The 25,569-nt window shown below is 42.0% G+C and overlaps 1 protein-coding gene across 2 annotated transcripts in view; it reads right to left on the bottom strand.

The window, feature by feature from the left end:
* The window catches only part of LOC124310174 (beta-1,4-N-acetylgalactosaminyltransferase bre-4-like), a 113,867-nt gene that overhangs the window by 53,580 nt on the left and 34,718 nt on the right, over positions 1 to 25,569 (bottom strand). For both annotated transcript variants that reach the window (XM_046773952.1, XM_046773945.1), the window contains exon 2: positions 25,181 to 25,229. The gene's annotated coding sequence lies outside the window, so the exon portion shown is untranslated. The remainder of the gene's footprint in view (positions 1 to 25,180; positions 25,230 to 25,569) is intronic.

The raw sequence follows: 25,569 nt of genomic DNA, 5'->3' as shown, positions 1-25,569 counted from the left end.
TCGTTGACGGATGGAGTACGTTTTCCATGTCAAAAGAAAAGTATTTCAATATTGGCAATACCTTTGTCGAAATTCTCCTGAATTACGAAAAAACACGTTCGCGTCTAGTGAAGAGCTGTCAAATAACCTGATCAATTCTTTGAACGTGTGGTACAAGTTCCTAAAAAAATTCGGATAGTCATCCCATACCAATGTATCACTGTATCCGCTGACCATGCGCAACAATCTGCAAAGTGCGAGATAAATTATTCACAAGAGCATTCGAGTGGCAGGTTGTGTTCAACTTAATTTCTGATCCGTTTGGCAAAGTGTCTGATTTCGGAGATTATGAAAAAAAAAAAAAAAAAAAACAGCGGGTTTTGAGCAGTTTATAATAATATGGATTGGATACTAAAAATTTTCACGTATCGTTCGTGCGACTGCTAATTTTCTCCGTGAAGTTGAAGTTAGTAAGGTTAGCGTAACGAATCATTTGGGAGAAGATCAAAAGTCATTATTGCTCAATTTTAGAATGACTTTCAAAGAGTCAGCTTTTCAAAATAAGAGTATGTTTCGTTTATCACAATTTTCGGAAATTGCTAAAGGCGCGAAGTAACGATTTTTCCTAAACATGCATCGTTAAAGTGACGCTACTAAATTAATCATCATTTTTATCTTTCTTCTGTATGATTGTTAACTTTTCAGAGACCATCGTTGCACTGAAACGGTTTCGAACTCGAATCATCTGAGTTACTGGCGTTTCTCTTCGCATGCGCCAATATACCTGTAACAATACTAATTGATCTAGGAATATCAATTAATCTAGTTGGTATTCTCCTTTGCAAGGCAGGGAACTCGGTGTGGAAGATATGCTGTAATTATGTGCATAATGGTTTACATCGTTCAATTGTATAAATGAAAACGGGATACCGGGTGTTCGATGAAATTATGCTCTCTTCAGGCATCTGGGAGAATAATAAAGGGCGGTCTGTCACTATTACATAAAGGCAGGAAGTGCCGGGAACTATATACGAGTGTAATCTACGAGCTGATTTCGCTGCCTCTCGCTTGCTCGTTGGTTCGTCAAAGCGAACGTTAAAGTTTGAAAGAAAAATCCGTCGTCTCTTTGTATGGTGCTAAATTGGAATAGTTGGAGACCTAAGTCTCGGTAAAAATCACGGTTTCTACTTTTGCAATTTGCAAAACGTCGATTTTATTATAACTCTCAATTTCTACGTCTAAGAATAACGCGAAATGTGAAACTTGAATCGCTGGCCCCTCCTGACTAATAGCGGCAGTCAGTTATCTCCTCGACCACATGTAGGTGACTGCGTATTTTCACAATCAGTAATTGAAACCGCTTCGTACGCGTGTTCTTAATGTTTTAGCTACAAATTGCCATTCGCAAAGACTAACTACATCCTTCTTAGAAAATTGATCGTGCCGCCGAGTCTTCGTTCCAGCAAATAAGACGCATGTGCCTAGATACGTACCCTGGAACCAAGGAGGTATAAATTTTACGGAAAAGCCCCAACGTATAGGTACATACGTTACGGAATGAAACGGGGCGTCTAATATGCATAAATGTATGAAACGGGCAACGGTACACCCTGTAATTCATGCTCGATTGTACGTCGTCAGCATTCTCGAGTCTGCACTGCGACGAAGCTGATTGTGAGGGCAGAGATCGCCCCTGGCTTTAACGAAATCATATATCCTGCGGGTGGATTCGACTGGGTGTGTATAACAACGTCTGCGGTCACGGGAAATCCAAACCTCCGACTAGCTTCGGAGTGCTGACCGCGTGTTTGAAGACTCCTGAGTACACGCAAAATTTTAACCAATCCAGATTCACCCATTGGACGGACATGCGTGTGAGGACCGGATGAGTGATCAATACGAGATCAAGCTTCGCATTAGTTACACCGCGATTTCAAGGTGCCGAAACGCGTTTTCCAAATCGTTCATGGAGTGAAATTTTGCACACGCCCCGGGTATCACCTTATCGATTGGTGTTGAGTGGCGAAAAGCTTCCGAGTTTTAAAGCTGGGGTAAAAATCGCGAGGATTTAAGCGGTAGCTCAACGCAACGGAGACTATTTCCGTTTTTATTTTCATGCAACGGCTCGACTGGGGAATAAACAATGGTAAATGCACCGGTAGCACCTTGTGCAAGGAGAACACGGGTCACGGTTGAAATTTCACGAGCGCTAATAAACTAGGTTTATTCTTTCCTCGAGAGGGGTAAAGTGACGGGTTTACTGCAGAAGGCAAGAGTGCCAACGCTGCCGTCAGCCGCCTCGAAAATTGCTGGTCATTTGAACATACGTAGAAACAGGTGCTGCAGCGAATGATGAATCGAATACTATATTCTATTGCACAGTGACCCACTGAGGGGGTAAAACAGGAAGGTGACGTGATTTGATCTTAATTCTGTATTCGGCACATGCGGAAACTAAAATTGTAGACTTCGATAAGCATCATTATTCGTGGTTTATATTTTTTCACCGATCTGAAATCGATAAAGATATTGGCTTGAAAGAGTTGAAGAATATCGCAGCTAAATACTTACTGAGTACCTACACTATATGCTATATTTCTTGGGTTTCATTTGGTCCTCTGTAGCAGCACGTTTTTGCTATGGAACAGATTATACTGGGACAAACTCTTGAAACTTGAAAATCAACTGCGCATGCGCCAAATACTCAATCTCATTGGTCGGCAAGATTTTTGTCTGCGACGCAGAGGGCCAACTTACACAAAATGTGTACCTTTGAATTTTCAAAGAGCATACGAGCGTTGAATTCCGACCGTTGTTTGAAGAATCAACTATCCGACTCAATAACAAATGCTTTCCAAACCTTTCCGAGCCGCTACGTCAATTATGTGAGATTCTAACCTCGAAAATTCGTATCAAATAGACCGCCGCCAGAAACAGTTTGACAACTGAAAACTCGGGATGGCCAGCCTGCGCGAACAGCCGATAAAACTCGCGCATGCGCGGTTGATTTTCAAGTTTCAAGAGATTGTCCCGGTATAGCGAAAACAAACAGCAGTAATAGGAATGGATTGTAACCTAGCATTATAGAAATTTGCTCCCCAACTCACGATACGTTCAACCAAGGCGCAGACAAACGTTTTACCGTATCTTCAAATTTATCGTCACGATGACGGTCAAGGATTTCGCTACTGTACAAGAACGGCCAATCCTGTACACATATAACACCTCATTGGTAGTGATAATTGAGATTCAGTGAGCTTGCCGTTTTTCGGATTCCCCCCCACGTATTTTTCTCGCGTAATCCCAACTCCTTTCTCGTTACCCCGTTGTAATCACTTAGGCGATTTTATCTCGGGTAGTCGGAGAACTAGCGGCCTTGAAATAGGCTATTTCATGGCTCGTTTCCCGCTTTTGTGGTCCATTCGACGAGCGGAGAAGCCTCGTCTCCTCATCGGTTGGATGCTGCTTCAATCCAATCTGATGCTCGCTAGATGTACAGGGTGCAGGGTTGAGAAACAGCCGCGTCGTCAACGGGTGCAATCTCTGTTTCACGTGTAGGGTACCGGCGCAAGTAGTGTATATATGCCGGTTCTAACTCAAAGATGGCGGCGCTCCCCCCTAGTTCCCCCCTAGCTCCCCCCTAGCTCCCCCCTAGCCCCCCCCCCCCCCCCGGTCATTTTCGGCGGCCATTTCCATAGGATCACACACACACACACACACACACACACACACACACACACACACACACACACACACACACACACACACACACACACACACACACACACACACACACACACACACAAAATAATTCCTGTCGAGACTTGTTTGGCGCCGGAAAGCCGCACATAAATCAGATAGGGTAAAAACTTGCCAGATCTATTGAAAAAATTCCAGGAAATTGCTCTTTGAGATAGTGCCGACAATGCACTTAAACCAATCTGGGATAGTGAGCGTCCCCATAAAAATTCCTCGCACAATATGCGTGTCGAGACTTGTCCAATGGAAAAATTGTAGTGGGGGTGGGTGGTATATAAAGCGTACGTCTATCGTGATCGTCACTCTGTTCTCATCGTATTCTCATTGTGAACTGTTCTCGCTCGTGAAATAACCTCGAAACGCGATGGATCTAGCAAAAGTTAACCACGTCAGCCGCCTGGAGAATCTGCCAACCAAGAAGATGTCGGAACTCGAAATTGGGGGAGTGTATGACGTCATCGGGTTACGACTGGTCAAAACAAAATTCGGGGTACGTGTTCTGGCGACAATCGATGGAGAATACAACGTCTTCTTACCGCCGAGAATCGCAAGAGTTCTACAAGAAGATTCCAGTCAGCTGACTGAAATGTGTAGCATGGCCGGAGAAAATCGTCTGCAAATGAAATACCTTGGTGGAGAATTCAACAAGTTCGAATTTTCATGCAGTTATGCGCCTTAAATGAACTATGCGACCCCCCTCTACTTCCACAAAATTCATCCACGAGGGGGTAAAAGCGGGTGTGCTGGAGATGGAATAGTCAGTCTTCCACATACAATCCGTCAGTATATAATCGAGCGCAACATTCCCACTCCTCAACATGGCGATGATCCTAGACGTGCAATGTTTTATCGGTCATAACATGAAGTTTGTACCCAAGGAAGTCGCAGTCGTGAATGTAAACGGGTCGGGTCTGGATTACATCATTTTCAAGTCGCCCTATGATTTGGCAAGCCTACCACTTGAATGTAGAGCTACCAATGTATGGTTGACGCGCAATCACCACGGAATATCATGGAATGCGGGCAACAAATCTCACGAGGATGTGACGAAGATTGTGAGAAAAATGGTCGAAAATGCGTGTTACGTATACGTCAAAGGGGCGGAGAAGAAAGCATGGCTGACGGAGATCGTCGATGGTACAACGAGGGTTATTAATATGGAAGATTTGCATATCATACCCCCTGCACTAGAAAAATTGAGGTATATGGAAGCGGCATCGTGGCACGACGCGAACCATGGATACTCTCCAGCGAATAACCTCCAGCAAGCAGCAGCACCAGGCTCAATTTGGTATGATGACAACTCTGAATACATCCCGGCATACAACTGCGCCTTTGAAAATGTGCAGCGACTAAGAAGTTGGTATTCGAAGGAGTGTACCAGCTCCCTCGAGAAATCCTTCCGCCTGTACAAAGAATTGGACGGTTTAAGGGGAATGATGTCCGAGGATATAGCTTTTTTACCAAAAGAATTTATCTGCACGTTCGCATCAAACTCTATCAATGATGCGTGGGATAAACTACCGGAGAATATGAAAATGGACCACGCCGTCGCAAGGTTCCGCAGATGTAGCATACATTACACACCAGGACCCGATGGCGATATCGTGGATGGACCGAATCCTCTAATTAAAGACTGTTTAGCTTGCAATCGCGTGTATAGATAATATGGACAATATTTACCAAAATAACAATAGAATTTATTACGATATATACAATTATATTAGCGTTTATATGTAGAATATTCGATAGAATTAATGTCAATTATATCATAGCTTATACATAGAATTAAAAAAATTTACTATTCGATAAAATTATAATCTAGAAACAGGATACATTACAAATATATATCTTTATAACTTTTACCCATTCTCCTCATACAAAATGTAAATGTTATGAATTTTTACTTGTGAAAAATATATAATCAATAATTATGAATTTTGCGTGGTTTATTCCTCAAAATCATCCATAAAATCATTATCGCTATCCTGCTCGTTAACATTATCATCATCATCGCTATTTTCATCATCTATAATTATTACAATAGTTTCATTCGCCCATTTTTCTACAATTATTTGCATACATATATCACCGTAATTTATATAATATTGGCTGTTTGGTCTCACTCGAGCAGCTCGCGCATCCTCAACGAGTTCCCGAAGCTCCTCCAACGAGAACTCGCGTGTTGCTTCGGAAAAGCCTATAATTATCTCTTCCTCAGCCTCCTCATCCTCGCCCCAATCAATGCTCGACCACTCGTCGTTATCATCACTCGAATGAGATGACATTCTTCCCAAAATTGATTCGCGATGAAAAATCTGTAAAAAGAGCAAGCCGAAATAGAAAAGTTGATGCTGCTGCACTCATCATTTATATGCATGATAAATCTCCAATTCAAAAAAAGTTTCCACCTATTCAAAATGAGTGATACGGAGAAGGTGTGGAAGATACTAGAATTTTATTTTAATGTGGTGCTACTCACCAATCCTCGTCCGAAAAATATCCATCATCGTCAGCCCTATCTATGTCTCCCAGGATTTCGCGGATTTCATCAATCTGATCCAGAAGTAAAGCGAATTGAAAGTGTGCGTCATTATCATCACCGCCATTCCAAACATCCTCCACCTCTGCTTCCTCCTCCCCCTCCTCCTCCCCCTCCTCCTCCCCCTCCTCCTCCTCCTCCTCCTCCTCCTCCTCATCCTCCACATCACTCGATGATGATGATGATTCGAGATGATGCTCGGGGTCGATAATTAGCCTATCAGCATCACTATCTGTCAATTCATCATCATCATCCTCCTCATAATAACCCGCCCCTCTGCATACCCGCTTATATGTGGGCGATCGTGGTGGTGAATGAGGTGGGGAGTCTGATGGCCCCCTTTTCTGTCCGTTCATATTTTTTCGATATGATTCTAAAATTTTTCCAGAATTTTTATGGATACGATGATAGGGAATACAGAAAAGTTAAAACAAAATCGAAAAAAACTTTTTGTTAACATACTAATCAAATGCGATAATCATTACGGAATTCAAATCAACATTCACAGTATCGTAAGAGGATTGGCGTAGCACCATATACATATATATGTGTATTCTATAAAGTACTCACAAAAATATAAACTCGTTGAAGTCTTGAGATTTTTCCAATGAACACCGATTTTTTTCTTTGTCACAGCTCACTATATCAAAAACGTCTGTTTTGACACGAAGGATTTTTCAAAATTACTAGAGAAGTTTTCAAACCACTGTTCGAATAAATACTAAAGGACTCGCACCCGCCCCCCACCGAGCAAAACCCAGCCGGCCAATCATTCGTAGAGCACGCATCACGTGACATAGGGACGAAAGAGTGACGCGGGGGAGGCGATATAAGCTAGGAGAAAATTTTCTCAAGAGCTCGCCAGCTTTCCATTGCATACCCCACGCTAATATGGTTGGGGATGTGCAGGCTCGAACTTGCTCGCTATCAAGAGTCGTAAAACCCCAAAACTGCATGTGCACATACCATCCGGTGAAGATCGGGCAAGATAAGATTTTTCTGACACCAAACACTGTTCGCCACTCGCTTTTCGTTGACCGATTTTTCCCACCACATGGCTCACGCTGCTTAACGACTCATAAAACCCAAAAATTTAGGGATGGTGGGAGGGGGACTGAGGACCCCGTCGCCTCTGACGCCATTTTTTACATGAATTTCATCTTCTCTGCAGAGTCGGGAGGGTGATGAAAAGCGGGCAAGATAAGATTTTTCTAACACCAAACACTGTTCGCCACTCGCTTTTCGTTGACCGATTTTTCGACGAAAGAGTAACGCGGGGGAGGCGGTATAAGCTAGGAGAAAATTTTCTCAAGAGCTCGCCAGCTTTCCATTGCATACCCCACGCTAATATGGTTGGGGATGTGCAGGCTCGGACTTGCTCGCTATCAAGAGTCGTAAAACCCCAAAACTGCATGTGCACATACCATCCGGTGAAGAGCGGGCAAGATAAGATTTTTCTGACACCAAACACTGTTCGCCACTCGCTTTTCGTTGACCGATTTTTCCCACCACATGGCTCACGCTGCTTAACGACTCATAAAACCCAAAAATTTAGGGATGGCGGGAGGGGGACTGCGGACCCCGTCGCCTCTGACCTCATTTTTTACATGAATTTCATCTTCTCTGCAGAGCCGGGAGAGCAATAAAACTCAAAAATTTAGGGATGGCCGGTCGGATAAAGGGTGGGCCCAGTCGGCTCTGACGTCATTTTTCCCTCCGAGATGCGCAGAACGCAGTGCGCACCACATCTCTGACGTCATTTTACTCTCCGATATGCGCAGAACGCAGTGCGCACCGCATCTCTGACGTCATTTTACTCTCCGATATGCGCAGAACGCAGTGCGCACCGCATCTCTGACGCCATTTTACTCTCCGATATGCGCAGAACGCAGTGCGCACCGCATCTCTGACGTCATTTTACCCTCTGATATGCGCAGAACGCAGTGCGCACAGTTCCCAAATTCTTGCGATCTATCGGTCTATATACATATAAGCTCAAACATCCGATGCAGACTCGTCAGTCTTACACGATACGTGCAAGTCAAAAAAGTTATACAAAGTTCAGCTTATATCAACGTCAAAGTCATGGCAGTCGAAGCGTATATGGGACTTGCGGAGCAGATGGAGAGGACGTACAATTTGCTGAGAGAGCAACCACCCGGAGAAGAGAATGACGCCATCATCAATCATTGGACTGATATTGGAATTGCGAATATCCAAGTTCTGCGCGATATTTCCATACAACGAGGAACAACCGTTGGTGCGAAAATACGGATCCAACATACGATCGCACTCCTGCAATCTTGGGTGACGAAGATCAAGCAGTTGCAGCAGCGCACAGTGGTGACGGGTGGAAATATCGGTACTCCTGCGGGTGTACAATGGGACGACGTGGATAGCGCTTTTGCCAGCCGAATCAGAACGGGGGTTGTCACAAATCTCCGTCATAAAAATTTGGACGCCTTTCTGGACGATGTGCAGCGCGTCGTCACCGAGAAGTTGGAGCTGATACTGCGCGAGGAGGGAAATGTGAAGGTTAACATCATATTATCGTGCAAATTCGAAAATGCCAAGCACGAAGAGATCTCCACTGAAGTTAAGAGTTTCAACACCTCCAACGTGGCGATTCTCCTCCCATCAAGCGATATAAATGGTTGGTTTATACGTGCACGGGATGATCTGCAGTCAAAGGTGGAAGATTTCGAGCAACGCGATTCCGGCTGGAGTATGATTGAGATCCTTAACCTCACTGTAAATATCAATCGCTATCAACCTCTCGCCGCGGGGGCTTCAACATTCGTCGACCTGCCCCAAGACATTCAACGGAAGAGAGCGGTGGTGAACGTGAGAAACGAGGATGAAAGATGTCTTCTCTGGTCCGTCATAGCAGCCCTCCACCCGGTCAAGATCAACGCCGATAGGACTAGTCGTTATCATCGATATATTTCCGAGTTGGACTGTACAGGTATCAAATTCCCTGCTACTCTACATGATGTGAAAAAGCTTGAGAGATTAAATAATTTGCGCATCAATGTATATGGAATAGAATCTCAAACTTTTTCGCATCATGCAAAATCAAATAAAAGCGTCATCGTGCCAATTTATTTGAGTAAAAATTTGCATAGCGTAAACACTGACACGATCCATCTTCTAATGGTTGAGAGTAATCCGGAAGACGATATGACTGGTGAGTTTGCACCGAGATTCCACTTTGCTTGGATTAAAGATCTTTCCCGATTGGTGAGCAAACAATTGTCCGTTCATGAACACAAAATGTTTTTATGTGACAATTGTTTGTGCCACTTTAGCGTGAAACATGCCTACGACAATCATCGACAAGATTGTATTACGCTAAATAAAGTACGCATGGAGTTTCCCAAGTGTAAAGATTTAGTATTTTCCAATTTTCAAAACAAAGGCACCGTTCCATTTGTCGTATACGCCGATCTCGAATGTATATTAATCCCTGAACCTGTGGATGAATTTGAAACTCGTAAGACTTGTGAAATTCAAAAGCATATCCCGCACAGTGTAGCGTACTATGTACATTGCGCGTACGATGAGACTTTATCGGAGTTTCACGGTAAACGCGGTGTCGATTGCATAGATTGGTTTATGAAACAGCTTAAAGATTTATCAATTCAAGTAGAGTCACGCATCAAAAACATAATTCCGATGGAGTCTCTTACCCAAGTGCAACGCGATCATCACATGCGCGCAAAGAATTGTTATATTTGTGAAAAACCGTTTACCCCTGAGGAGAAAAAGTGTTACGATCACTGTCACTTCACGGGTAAATATCGTGGTCCTGCTCATAATCGGTGTAATTTGAATTTCAGAGAGTCGCACACAATTCCAATAGTTTTCCACAATTTGTCCGGTTACGATTCTCATTTTTTAATAAAATCTCTCGCGTCAACTTTTCCCGGTAAAATTACACTGCTACCCATAAATAAGGAAAAATATATATCCTTCACGAAACGCGTCGATGGAACAATGATGCACTTGAGATTCATCGATTCGTTTCGATTTATGGCTAGCAGTATCGATAAACTTTCCAAATATTTGACCGATACCGATAAACGCATAACACGTAAATTTTATAATAACCCGACTCAGTTCAGTTTGATGACCCGCAAAGGCGTTTTTCCCTATGAATACGTCGATTGTTGGGGGAAACTCGATGAACCGCGATTACCTGCAAAGAAGCATTTCTACTCGCACCTCTGCGATGCAAATATTTCAGACACCGATTACGAGCACGCGAAAACTGTTTGGAGGGAATTCCATTTAGAGTCATTGGGTGGCTATTCAGATTTATATTTAAAGACCGATGTTCTTTTGCTTGCCGATATTTTCGAAAATTTCCGCGCTAGTTGCTTCAAAACATACGATTTAGATCCGTTGCATTACTACACTGCACCGGGGCTTGCTTTTGACGCGATGCTCAAGCATACTAATGTAAATTTGCAACTTTTAGACAACCCTGAAATGGTATTATTTATTGAAAGAGCCATTCGAGGCGGCGTAGCGCAATGTTCTAATCGACACGCTCGGGCCAATAATAGATTCATGGGAATAGATTTTGATCCAAACAAAGCGGAATCGTATCTCATGTATTTTGACGTGAATAACCTGTACGGCGCAGCTATGAGCGTGCATTTACCAATCGGTTCGTTCGAGTGGGAATATCAGCACATCGATATAACGAACCATCCGGACGATTCACCGATCGGCTACTTTCTGGAGGTAGATTTGGACTACCCTGTAGAACTCCACGAGGATCACAAAGACCTACCTCTTTGTCCCGAACATTTTACTCCTCCAGGTAGTAAAAATGCCAAACTCGCGACCACCCTTCACCCCAAAACAAAGTATATATTGCACTATAGAAATTTGAAGCAGTGTTTGAGTTTAGGATTGAAATTAACGAAAGTGCATAGAATTTTGAAGTTTGCGCAATCTCCATGGCTCGAGCCTTACATCACGCTCAATACAGACATGCGTAAGCAATCTAGGAATGAATTTGAGAAAAACTTTTACAAACTCATGAATAACGCTGTGTTCGGCAAGACTATGGAGAATGTGCGAAATCATAAAGATGTTAAATTGGTTACAAAATGGGAGGGAAAAGGTGGTGCGAGAACGCTTATTGCCCGAGCAAACTTTCACAGCTGCACCGTATTTGACAGTGATATGGTTATCATTGAAATGAATCGTGTCAAAGTTCACTTCACCAAACCTATTTACGTCGGTGCATCAATTCTAGATCTGTCAAAAATCTTTCTCTACGATTTCCACTATAATTATATTAAAACCAACTTTTCGAATAAACAGGCTAAATTGATGTATACCGACACAGACAGCCTTATTTATCAATTCAATGTGCCTAATATCTACGATATCATCAAACGTGATGTAGATACAATGTTTGACACCTCTGACTATCCGCCCGACAATGTGTATGGTATTCCCCTTAAAAACAAAAAACAACTAGGGCTAATGAAGGATGAAAATAATGGTAAAATTATGACAGAGTTTGTGGGACTGCGAGCAAAGCTGTACACATTTACTACGATGGGTGAGGATGGGGAAAAATATGACAGTGGCGTAAAAGTGAGTAAGCGTGCCAAGGGTGTAAGAAATTCATCGATAAATAGCATCACGTTTGATGATTATAAGCGCTGTCTGACGGCTTACCGAGAGTTGACTCTTCCACAGTGTTTGATACGCAGCAAAAAACACGAAGTAAGCACGATCGTACAAAAAAAATTGGCTCTGAGTTGGCAGGATGACAAGCGGCAATTGATACCTGGACAGACCGACACCGTACCTTGGGGGTTTGTCCCAGCCTCCCAATAGCTATAGGATAAACTGTAGACATAGAACATATTTATTCGTTTACCACGAGAAAAGTTTTCAGAAAATGAAAAAAATTTTTCAGGAAACGAAAAAAACTTTTCAGAAAATCAAAAAAACTTTTCAGAAAACGAAAAAAAGTTTTCAGAAAATGAAAAAAAGTTTTCAGAAAACTTTTTTCCCATTTGATTAACACGTAAAAAAAGTTTTCAGAAAATGAAAAAAAGTTTTCAGAAAATGAAAAAAAGTTTTCAGGAAACGAAAAAAACTTTTCAGTAAATGAAAAAAACTTTTCAGAAAACGAAAAAAAGTTTTCAGAAAATGAAAAAAAGTTTTCCAAAAAATAAAATGTGTAATAATCGTATGGCAAAAATTGCTTATTATCATTATTATTATCACTATTATTTTTATTATTATTATTATTATTATTTTCGTAGTACAGAGTATGGCACATGTACGCACAAGGGAGATAAAATGTGGAAATATTTGTATATTCAAAATCTTTTATTGTAATTCGGAAAATACATACAAATTATGTTACATGTCTGTTTTATTTATCCAACTATTGTGCGAACTATCAAAACCCAACCACTTCACATAGAACAGATTCCCCCGCTTGCGTAATACTTTCTCCACAAGGTAGCCGTCGGGATATTTCACTTTGGCGAGCTCTTCCTCGTAGAAGCCCCCCTCGATGGGATGATCTTGATAATCGGTAAGTTTGTAGGTGGGTGGATTGGTATTTTTCACCTCACTCACGGTGAATATTTCAGTCGTCCAATTGGGTGTATAGCCTTTTTCAAATACATTCTTGTACTTGCTGATTCGAACTCGATCGCCTACACTGAATTTCCGCGCTCGATCGCTTCGTTTGATTTGCCGAGGCTTGTACACGCTACGATACAGCTGTTTTTCATTCTCCGTGCTGACATCCACCGGTTTCATCCGAATCGTGCGATGTTTGGTGTTGTTGTAGGACTTCATTAAATCATCCAAAATATTAATCCACTCGTACGATCCTTGGAGAGTAAACCGCTTCCACATTTTATTCTTCAATGTTCGATTGAAACGTTCGCATATCGACGCCTTTAAGTTGCTAAATGTCGAATACATGTTGATATTGTGATGCTTCACGAGGGCTTTGAATTCGCTGTTGTAAAACTCTTTGCCACGATCAACGTGCAGATGTGTAGGTATACGACTCTGGATCAGTACAGATTTCATAGCAGCGGCAACATCTTTCCCACTCTTGGACTTTATCGGCACCGCCCACGCGTACTTGGAAAATATATCGATGATTGTTAGTAGGTATTTGTATCCCTTGTTGCACGAGCTGTATGCGGTCATATCGACGAGATCAGCTTGCCAGGTCTCATCCAGTCCGCGTACATCTACGAATCGGCGCGGATAGTTGCGTCGAGCCTGTCTGTGAAGTTCGGCAGCTATTGCAGTCTTCATTGTTCCCAACTCTTCACCTATCAATTTTTCGAATTGCTGTCCAACCACTCTGGTTCCTCAATCGATACTAATTCCCTGCTGGTCTGTCCCAACGTTGGTGTTGCCTGCTCCCCAATATGTTTGATGCGATTCAACGTATTTTCAATGATTTTGTTATTTATGCGTAGCTGTTTCAACTCCTCGTTGTGATTATGTGCGAAACTCTCAAAATTTGATTGAAAAGTATCCACAATATCCACAGCCATAGACTGTAAAGCGGTATTGAGAACTTTTAAGGAAACGGCGTCGGTGGAGTGCTGCGGATCAGCTATGTTACACAATCGTTTACCGTCCAAATCATACTGATTGTCGCTGGTGATTTTGAATCCAACACCCGGAGGCCCTCGAATAAATTTTTTGCCCCCACCACGCTCCGAGTGTCGCCCGAATATGTCTATGCTCATCACTGGACGGTCGCTGAACAAATGATGATTTTGTGTTTACACGCCGCTAATAAACGATTCCAGCCTCACGCAACTCCTCAATAATGGAGACTATTTCGTTGGAATGGCTGGTATTGCCTGCAGCCTGTGACGCCACAAGCAGCCGGAGACGATCTACAATTTCATTTGGATCATCCCAGTAGACGTAATCGACATCTTGCCCCTCCTTTCGCGCAATCTTATAGTCGGGTAAGCCTTTACCTGATTTTTTCGGCGAGCCAACGTGTTGTGCGATGAAATTTCTATACTTTGCACTTTTTAAATCATCTCGAAGACTTCCATCGGCTTGGTAACGTTTTCGATGCGCATTTGTCATCGTTACAATTTTTATATAATTATTCTTGTCCGCGTCATTTACAAGCGATGCATCGGGTGATTTTTTAAACAGTAATTCGAGTAATCCAGGTGTTCTCTCATAACTTTTATTCCCCACATTGACCAGATTATCAGTGAAATTGATCGGTGTATCGCCAATCATCATACCGCTTGTCAACTTTCGAACGCCGTATGTAGTATCCAAATCCCTCTTTTTACTTGAGCTGAACATTTTCAAATATTGTGCTGTGGAATCCGTTGTTTTCTTCACCGGTGTACTTGTAGTAGAAATTTCACCAAACTTCAGTGTTTTATCATTTGCATCCATGAAATTCCCCACATCCATATCCTCATCCTCCTTATCATCATCATCATCCCCGGCACTCTCGTCATCTTTTTCCTCTTCTTTTTTCATTGTCACATCCGGTAGTTCCGTTTTAATTTCACGTTTAATATGCTGCTGCTGCAGCTTTGAAGTATCCACCAATTTTTGCAACGGTGTTACTAAAGGCTTGAATACCTCCCCCATAACCTGTTCGGTCGTGTCCTTGTCCAACTTGAGCATCTTATGCTTCAGCCGTATGACATCGGATGCTTTTGATATTTCACTCAATGTATCGCTATGCTTACGAATCTTGGCACTCTCCATGTTGCAGGCTCGATTGTTGCAACGAAACTGTGCAAGTTTATGTTAGTTTATGCTTATAAAGCAGTCAAACCCCTTCCTATATCGCCCCCCATTGATTTCGCTATCCTTGTCAATTACGGTAAAACTGTAATTGCCATCATTCCAGCATGCCGAGCACAAGTCTTTAAATTGCTGATACGTCATGTCCGTGTTCACATGATCGTTGTAGATATGTTTCAGATTCATATCATCCTGCCGAAATAGCACCAATAAGTTTGCATTGTCACGCACTAGATGTTTTGGAATGCGCGCGTACGTTTGACTTAGATAAAAGCTATCGATATCGCAATGCCTGCCCATGCTGAAGTATGCTCTGATATTATCCTGCTTTTCACAAGCCACATCGTCGAAAATCATAACAGAGTTGGGGCGAGCATCTTCCGGTTTTACAACCTCATCGTTCTCGTGAAACGGGAAATAACCCACTCCCTGCACAGGTTCTAGTAACTTTTGCAAAAATTGATACTTTGGTTGGATGAGAGATTTCGAATAGACATAGACATTTTCGAATCGCAATCCATTGCTGTGGGTGATGAGTGCGAGAAGAGCGTTAGTTTTACCGCAATTGGATGGTCCGCAAAAAATTGCTCTCACGGTATTTGGCAGCAATTTTCCATGTCGTTTTTCTATCTTCCTCTTACCACGTCGAACCATTTTATCGAAATTTGCGATAGGTAGTTTAACGGGCTGATCTTGAAATCTCATGATGCTTCGTTAGCATGACAACGAAAACTGAGATGACGGTATATAAATTCCGCCTTTTATAGAAGTCACGTTAGTTGTCGCCCGACTATGAGGATGTGCACACGGAAAAAACGTGGTGGTGGTTTGTTAAATAAAATCATCAATCATCTCCCAGTTGAATTGCATGTGCCAGGGTATCAGTACTGCGGACCTGGAACGAAATTGACCAAGAGGTTGGCTCGTGGAGATTTGGGGATCAATCCGCTGGATGCCGCGTGTAAAGACCACGACATTGCATACGCAAAGAATCGCGATACCGCAGCGAGAAATCTTGCCGACAAAGCGCTCGCTGAGAGGGCGTGGAATCGCGTCTTGGCCAAGGACGCTAGTGTGGGTGAAAAGGCGGTAGCCTGGGGAGTCACCAACACCATGAAAGCTAAATCTAAACTCGGAATGGGCTTAGCTGCAAAGCGGCCGAAACTTGGAGTGGCTGCGAAGAAGAAATCTGGAACTGACGGGAAGAGTAAACAGCGGAAGAGAACTGTGAATCTTAAATCCATCATCACAGCGGCAAAGGTCGCCATGCGACCGGGTTATAAAGCCGTCGAGTCGGCGTTGGCGGGTGCTCGTGCGGCCGCGCGTGGGACTGGGAAGAATATTCGTATGCCTCGCGTTATACCTGTGCCTGATAAAATTGGCGGCATCCTACCGTTTCTCATTCCAATTCTGGCCGGTCTAAGCGCTACTGGGGCTCTTGCGGGTGGTGCTGCGGGTATAGCTAAAGCTGTCAACGAAGCTAGTGCCAACAAACATCAGTTGAAAGAGGCCAAACGGCACAATGCAACAATGGAGGCGATTGCTTTGGGTAAGGGATTATACCTGCGACCCTACCGCAGCGGAATGGGCCTGTACTTACGTCCGGCAAAAAACTAGTAAAGCTGCCACACCGAGCTCTCACCAACATTGATTTACGCAACTATGCTAAAAATATGAAAATTTCGCATTTTCGAGGTGTTTTCATGCGGAATGATCTGCCGAAATCAGGACCAAAAATGCGAGAATCCGCAATTATTAATCTTGATGATAAAAACGGACCGGGGACACATTGGGTTGCGTACAAGAAAAATGGTGACCATGTTGTATATTTCGATAGTTTCGGTGATTTGAAACCACCTAAGGACTTGATGAGGTATCTCGGTGTTGGCAGCGTTGAATACAATCATAAGAGGTATCAAGAATATGATACTGTGATTTGCGGCCACTTGTGTCTCAAATTTCTCAGCGAACAACTATAAAAAGACAGGTGTTACATGAGCAAGCATTAGTCATGCCGGAATCGTTGACGTTAACACTGTCAGGTACATCCTCCGTGCTGGAGGCTCAATATTTCCCCCCAATCGAGTTATCACCAGAGAAGAACTATGTTCTCGGACTCGTCGAGTTCCTGACATTCAATTCAATACCCAATATTCATGAGAGGTGTAATAAATTTTACCTGAAACGAGCGGACAACAGCAGAGAGAGCATCGTGATACCCACGGGATGCTATGAAATTGAGGATATTGAAAATTTTCTACATAAGGAGCTACCCTCCGATATCACCCTCAGTCTGACAGCTAACAACAACGAGCTGAACAGTGAAGTCACATGCAATCATGTGGTAGACTTTAAGCCCAAAGATTCGATCGGCCGATTATTGGGATTTAAGGCGGTAGAGCTATCGCGAAACGTTACTCATAAATCTGAATTACCCGTAGCCATACTGAAGGTTAATACTTTACGCGTTGAGTGTAACATAACCACAGGGGCGTACATAAACGGGCGTCGAGCTCACACGATTCACGAATTTTTCCCAACCGTTCCATCCGGATATAAGATTGTCGAAGTGCCTACCAACGTCATTTACCTGCCAATCGCCGTACAGTCGATACATCATTTACAGCTGAGAATAGTCGATCAAGACGACGAGCTGATTAATTTTCGCGGCGAAACGATTACTGTACGTTTACACGTGAAATCACTCAAATAATGGGAATCGTGTTTGAGACGAGAAAGTTGGGCAAAAGTTATAAAACTCAAACGGCATGGCCAAAAATCGTCAGTCGCCCGACACCTCTGACAACGTTTACACCGCCTACGAGACTGACACCTCTGAACGCTCGGTTTCTCCAGAGCCTAGGTCTTCGATTACGTGGAAATTTTGGAAAATAAAAATTCGTGTTCGCTGCATCCTGTGCGTGTTACCATGGAAGAAATAATAAGAATACAGAAACCTGTGGTATTCGATGAATCGATCGCGCACTCTGAGATTCATGCTCATCAACCGTTTGCATCATCCACCTTCCAGAACAACGATGAAATCCATATTGTTGTTCAACATCAAGACTTGTGTCTACTGCCCAGTAAAAGCTCTCTACACATTCACGGAAAAATCACAAAGGATGATGGTGTGGCTGCGGTGACGGTTACGAAATTGATCAATATGGCCGTTTGTCATTTGTTTGAGGAAATTCGCTACGAGTTGAACGGTGTAGAGATTGATCGGAATAAAAATGTCGGCATCACCAGCACCATGAAGGGTTACGTATCCTTGACTCCAGGCCAGCAATATAGTCTGGAGAATACCGGGTGGTTGAGTGGGGATAAGGAACTAACCGATGCCGCTGGAAATTTCGATGTTGTCTTGCCGTTAAATTATGTGCTAGGCTTCGCCGAAGATTATCGTCGAGTCATCGTCAACGCTAAACACGAGTTAATTCTCACACGTTCCAACACTGATTTGAATGCCGTGATTCAGAGCTCGGCGACGGAAAACTTTAAAATCACCCTGAATAAAATCGAGTGGTTGTTGCCCTACATCAAACTGGCAGATAAACCGAAAATCCAGCTACTCAACTACATCGCCAAGGATCCGGCCATATCCATGAGTTTTCGTTCTTGGGAAACGTACGTGTATCCGATGCTCCCATCAACAACGCGGCATATATGGTCAGTCAAGACATCGACGCAGCTTGAGAAGCCGAGATATGTCGTTCTAGGATTTCAAACTGCAAGGAGAAACGAGCCGCTGAAAAATGCTGGCGTATTTGATCATTGTCGGATCAGAGATGTAAAACTCTTCCTCAACTCACAGTGCTATCCCTACGGAAATATGAATATTGATATATACAATAATCAATACGCCATTCTCTATGATATGTATGTTCGGTTTCAAATGAGCTACTATAACAAAGAAGCTGAGCCTTTGCTATCGAGGCGTGAATTTATAAACCAAGCTCCCCTTATCGTCATCGATTGCTCCAAGCAGAACGAAACATTGAAAACTGGACCTGTGGACATTCGATTGGAATTTGACTCTAGCACCACGTTCCCACCACACACTTCTGCCTACTGCATGATCTTGCATGATCGCATTGTTGAATATAATCCGATCAGTGGTACTGTTAAAAAATTGGTTTAAGTCAATTCTGGAATAACAATATGTTTAATTAATATGGATATTGAAAATAATATGTATAATTTTACTCATTAAAATTTAGAATAAGATAATTGAGAATACAATAAGAAAACTAAATGTAATTAATGTTAAATAAAAAATTGTTAAAAGCATTCAAAACGCCATTTTAAACCTTCCTTCAGGGTCATTTCCTGGAATTTTTTCAATAGATCTAGCGGGTTCTTACCTTATCTGATTTATGTGCGGCTTTCCGGCGCCAAACAAGTCTCGACAGGAATTATTTAGTGTGTGTGTGTGTGTGTGTGTGTGTGTGTGTGCGCGTGTGTGTGTGTGCGCGTGTGTGTGTGTCAAATCCTATGGAAATAGTCGCCGAAAATGACCGGGGGGGGGGGGGGGGGGGGGGGTGCGCCGCGAGTCGCGAGGGGGGGGGGGGGGGTGAGAGCGGGTGCGCCGTGAGTCGGGGGGGGGGGGGGGGGCTAGGGGGGAGATAGGGGGGAGCTAGGGGGGAACTAGGGGGGAGCGCCGCCATCTTTGAGTTAGAACCGGCATATATACACTACTGGCGCATCCACTTATAATCAATTTAAATTTTCCCCGTTAAAACGGGGAGAAAAGGGGTTGAGGGTAATTTGACTAAACGATGGTATCCCGCGTTGGCTTCCTTTTGTTTTAATCATACGTTATACGTTTGAATTGCATTTGCTTTCTCTCTCTTTATCGCACGATTGACTATTTCGAAAATATACAGGGTTAGAAGGAGGTGAGATTTGATACGAGGTTGAAGCTAGTAACGTTACTGTAACGAGGGATGTTTAGGAAGCATCGTTACTTCGCGCCTTTAGGATTGTCTGAAAAGTAAATCGTAACAAACAAAAAACATACTCGTAACTTGAAACGCCAACTTCTTGAAAGTTATCTTAAACATGCGCGATAATGAAGTTTTCTCTAATGTTTCGTTAGGTTAACGTTACTGACTTAAGCCTTGTGAATTGACGTCTGTATGGAATTACCGAAGATTGAGCCTCCCACATGTATCGTACATTTGTTTATTTCTCGCTCAGGGTAATTTTGCATGGCGGGTTAGCTTTTGTGAATATGCATGAACGGGGAATTAATTAGTGACAGGATATTCGCGGAGAAACAGCGCGTGGTTAAATCTGCAGGGACAAATTTTGTGCGTGCAAAACTTTGAAGCTCGTTTTCTGGAAAGTTAAATAACGTTCCAACGTACGATTTGCAGACTCATATGCGAACCATGGCTTTTTCGAAGGGTTGGAAACAACGGGGTATTCAAAAAAGGATTACATCCTTTTGGGAAAACAGACGGTAAATGTTAGGAAATTCTCTGATGGGTTTCACGAAGATTAAAAAAAAAATTTCACGTTAACAAAACATTCAAAACAATATTCGTTTTTCACAGCAAGATTCAAAGATTATTTTTGCAACATAACATTCAAGTTGATATAATAAAGTGAGATATTATGGATTCTTTGGTATTTAAATCACTCTTTGGACCATCATGCAGGCTGCCAAGTATATAAATATATACATACTTGACTGCTACTTCTATTCTTTCAACCATAAAGCGTCAAAATTATAAAGAACATTCCTAAGACCAGTGCATTTATTGGTCAGCTATTTTTGTTGCAAATTTGCAAAAAAAAAAAAAAAAAAAAAAAAACAAAACAAATAACACAAACAAACAAGGTGAGTCCTAAGATAATGAACAACTATAACCAATATCATCAATTTACAAGGTTAAATACGATTTCACGTACATTTAACATAAAAGACTGATCAAGGCTGCAAACTCCGGACGTTGGATGACTAATTAAGCGTAAAGGCGTAGATAATATGAAGACTTTATCCGGTCCATGTAGGAATAAATCGAATCCATTAGCGGACCATGATAACGGGACAAAAACTGGGACAACGGGCGTAGTTTTACACTCGGTTGGTTGAGCAGTGAAGCCTGCTGAGGTTAGGACTAGTTCGACCGAGTCGCGTTTTGTTGTCGGATTGTTGGATCGTTCGTGTCTCACTCGAAGCTTGGGAGACTATCACTACTTGTAATTCTCCGAAGAGAGACGGGCCGAGGAATAGAAAGAGGAGGATGGGGAAAGAGAGAGCGGAGAGAATGTGAATGCGAACAAGAAACCAGGCGCAGCCTAATCGCCGCTATATTTTCAGTACCAATTTTACTCTAGGAAAGCCAACCACTCCCGAACTTTGGCTACCTTCCAAGGATTGATGATCTGTTTACTTACTTTTATTTTATCTTACCGGTCAACTTAAAGGTGACCTTGCATCAGGCGTGTGGCAAAATGTTTGACTGATGTACTTATTTATGCATCGTGCTGTGCTGACGGTGCCAAGCTTCTTGTCTATCGAAACGTACAGTCCAGCTTCAATGGATATGGCAAGAATTATTTAACTTTTAACAATGCAATCGGATGTGTACCTCATTCCGCCATATTGGATAAGGCATTTTTAATTTTAAGCTTTTAAACATTTTTTTAAAAACAAATCAGAGTGAAGGTAAACATGTGTGTGCTGTTCTTTTGCTCGCGTAACTTCACACGCCTGAAAGGGTTGAAAGCCTGAATCCCGAGTAACTTTTAGTTGGAGCGTTAAGTAAAACGGGTATCCTGAACGTTACTAAGGACTGTCTGCACAGCGGATTTACAGGGGCCAGGACTACCTTTGTCAGGATATGTGATTTTTCGGATAATCTTTATTTATAGACGGAGTTAAACGAAACGGTATTAACTTGGTTGATTCAGGAACTAGACTTTGAGATTTTTTAAGATCTGAAACAGTGCACCGGACCCAACGCTTCAAATTCGGATATCGGGACTACGATTATAGCATATTTCGAGTACTCGAGTACCCGGGGTATCCTAACTATCCGAACTATCCAAGCTATTCGAATAGTTGGAGCACTTGATTTGTTTGGATACCCAAACTATCCAAACAATACGAATAGTTCAGTTTCCCGCGCGGGGTTCGTGTTAAGATAATTGTACTACAAGTATTACAGCTACGTTTTAGTTATAACTACTATTACACGTGTAATCTTGAAAATATTTTCGAATTCACTACAGATTTTCTGCGCAGAAGTGGAGCAAGAGGAATTGCCGTACATTCCGTGTGGAGTCGACGGTTAAATCACAACCTCATAAAACTTTGTTGCCAAAACACATAACTGTTTTTCAAATTTCTTAAACCATACTAATTATCCGGATTTGAAGTTTCATTAATTACTGATCCGAGTAATTCGTGTAATCTTGGGCTGTGGCCAAAAATGGTACAAAGGTGCTTTGATCCAAAGACTAATTTTAGAACAATAAAGTGTACCAGGTATCAAAAACTTCTGTCCTAAACTTGTTCAACGTTTGATTTTGCTCATGAATAGTGCGATTAAAGAGATTGAAAGTCAAATTCATAGATGAAGCATTTTTTAAAGATTACCATAAATTGGGCATTTATCCTATCCAGCTGTCGCGTACACGTTAACGAGTTTTACTTCCTGAACCTGAGCGTCGTTTGGCAATAAATTTCGGTAGCAAACTTGCGTCGAAATTTCAGTAAAAGTTATACAAGCGAAGGAAGAGAAGGAAGAGTTGATGGCGGTAATTATTAGAAGGAGGGAGAGTCCCTGACCCCATGAACATCAATTTTTTAGTATAAACTAAGCCGAGGGAATGGCCGAAGGCGAGCAGCGTTATACCAGCGAGAAGTAGCTTACGTATATAGGTGTTGGTACCAGAAAACTACAATTTCCATAACCCGTTCCTTCGGTTGTGTAATTCGCTTCGAAGTGACAAGCCGATGTCACGCAAGCCGTATTGCGATGATGAAACGCGTGTGGCGCGATCGGCGTTATGGCGATTAGTCGACTCGATAAGAACCCCAGACTATTATCCTAATAATCGTTGCAAGGAAAATCATTTTCATCGCATGGACGTCTGTCCAAAGTACGGTGCGGTGGTCGACAGTGATTATATCCCTGCTCGTATAAGTACTAATAAAGAAAAAAAAAAATTATTGATAATACACGTCAACGTCGAACGGTTCAAAGTTCATTCACAGAGGTGTTGAACATCTGGTTTTCCTATATTATTACTATGTACGTATCCCGCAATATCGCAGCGATACCCAGCTATTAAGGATACCGTTTACTTATCTGATCGTGCATTTGAAACTTGTTTAAAAATCGATCGGAAAATTACGCGTAAGATTCTGTTAAATGCCTATTCAGCATCGCTGATTCCAATTAATCGACAGTACGTCAATTAGGTGCTGTTGTTTCAAGTTTTTCTTCGTGGAACTTTGATCTTTGAAACGCAATTGCTCGTTCGAGTAAAATTAGTCAAATGAAACCGACGGAACGGGGAATAGTATAACTGTATAGACGGTCTGTCGGGAAGTTAAAGAATCGGAAAACTCCCCTAGCTTTATATACCGAAGCTAATTCCTTCCGTCTCCGAGACGCTGCTGCAGAGATAGCGTACGGTGTTATCGTGTCTAAGTAACCTATTCAAGGTGTTCGTCTTAAATTACACTTGCAATACGTTAGATAAGAAAGTTCCTTCGGCCTTAAATATTTATCCGTGCTAATTGTATTCCCGGGGTAGGAATACTCCGACGAACGTACAATGTACAGTGTCAGTTTGATTTTATTGGCCTATTATTCATGCAGCTCAAGAAATACGTAAGCATACAAAAAAAGTATTTCTAACGATCAAGAATTACGATAAGAATCGAAACAATATCACGATACTATTTCGACATAGTAATTAACGCTGCGGGTACAATATCAAGGTTGATAATAAAATACCCATAAACGAGTTTAAAAATTTCAAAATGTCCAAAGTTTCGAAAATCACTAAACAACAAGTCCATGATGAACATATTTGCGAAAGACTAAATCGTTAATCCTCGACGATTAGTTTTCACCGCATCTAACATGCAGTACAACCTCTCAATAGTTCCCAGAGTATTTACATTCGTTATTTTTTCTACTCGAGTCGTATCAGCGGAGCGGAAATGGTTACTAAATTTTTTGGTTCAACGCTAATAAAGAAACAGTAGGCATAAATAAACGCCAACACGCATAGCCCACCAGAAGAAGGAAAAACCGTACTGGAATAATAAACGAGACGTCGAACGCCAACGACAAATCGATATACGGACACCTATACCTGCGCCTTTAACGCGTACGGCTCATATGAAACTGATTAGTAGTATCCACCACACGGGGCGGTTGGAATAATAATTAGTTTCCTGTTAATAACCAGTTTCAACGGACTCGAATATATGTACATGGTTTTACGAGATCCTGATCCGCGTTTCAGAAGCTTAGACAATTGCAGGTCTTCTTACATGGGAAGCCAACTTTTCGATGCTGATGTAACGAATATTATACATCGATCATATTATTTATTGAACAATGGAGATCAACAGATCTATTGAACGGGAGAAAATCTTAATTTGGTTTATCCTCAACAAAATAAACAGCAGGTCGATGAAAATGGGCGTATAATGGTAGGACCCAAAAGCTTGATAAGAGATATTATCGCCTTTTAGTCGATAATCGGTATTTGTTACCCGTGATTAACGTCGTTATTCAAATTTTTTGTTGAATATTTCATTGGTCTATTGACCATTCCCAAATTGAAATTCTTCGAGTAATTTGTAGGTAAATCCGCAATTATCATATTAAAACAGTTAATCGGCTCGATTGAGCAGATGAAAAACTTTGAGCTGTGTAATATCTTTAAGATAGCTTGTGAGTCTCAACTCCTGCTTCACTGTTCAATCGAGAAACAAAAATAATAAACACCGCTAGTAAATGTGTGCAACAAACTTGAAATTTTCGTACGCAGAATATGCAGTGATTAAAACGAAGGTTAAAAAAAAAAAACGATCTAGAAATTATAAAAAATTTAACTCACCTCAATCTGCGAAGTTGAATTAGATTTTGGTAACTGAGAAGTTGAGCACCTGTAACGTAAAATATAAGTCTCGGTTAGTTGATTGCTGCGTGGGCTCTGATTGAATGTCACATTGAAAACGAGGACAAATACGTCAATTGACGATGTTGGTTAGCCCGAATAATTGAGAAATAGCTAGTTTTTTTTATTTTTCATGTCACGCGTCGTTATTCGCGTTGAAGTAACGTACGAATTCGATAAATTACATACATGCTCGTGTAATTCGTTCGACACGGAGCATATTTTTTCTTTCTATTCTTTACCGAGGACAAAATCGGTGAAGAATATCTCGCAGCGTTGTTCTAAAACAAATTCAGATTTCCAAGCAGCGGAGCTAGATACAGAACTGA

Source organism: Neodiprion virginianus, chromosome 1, assembly GCF_021901495.1.
Source record: "Neodiprion virginianus isolate iyNeoVirg1 chromosome 1, iyNeoVirg1.1, whole genome shotgun sequence".
Classification (NCBI taxonomy): Eukaryota; Metazoa; Arthropoda; class Insecta; order Hymenoptera; family Diprionidae; genus Neodiprion; species Neodiprion virginianus.
The sequence above is the reverse complement of the archived record's forward strand: the minus strand, read 5'-3'. Positions and strand labels throughout refer to the sequence as shown.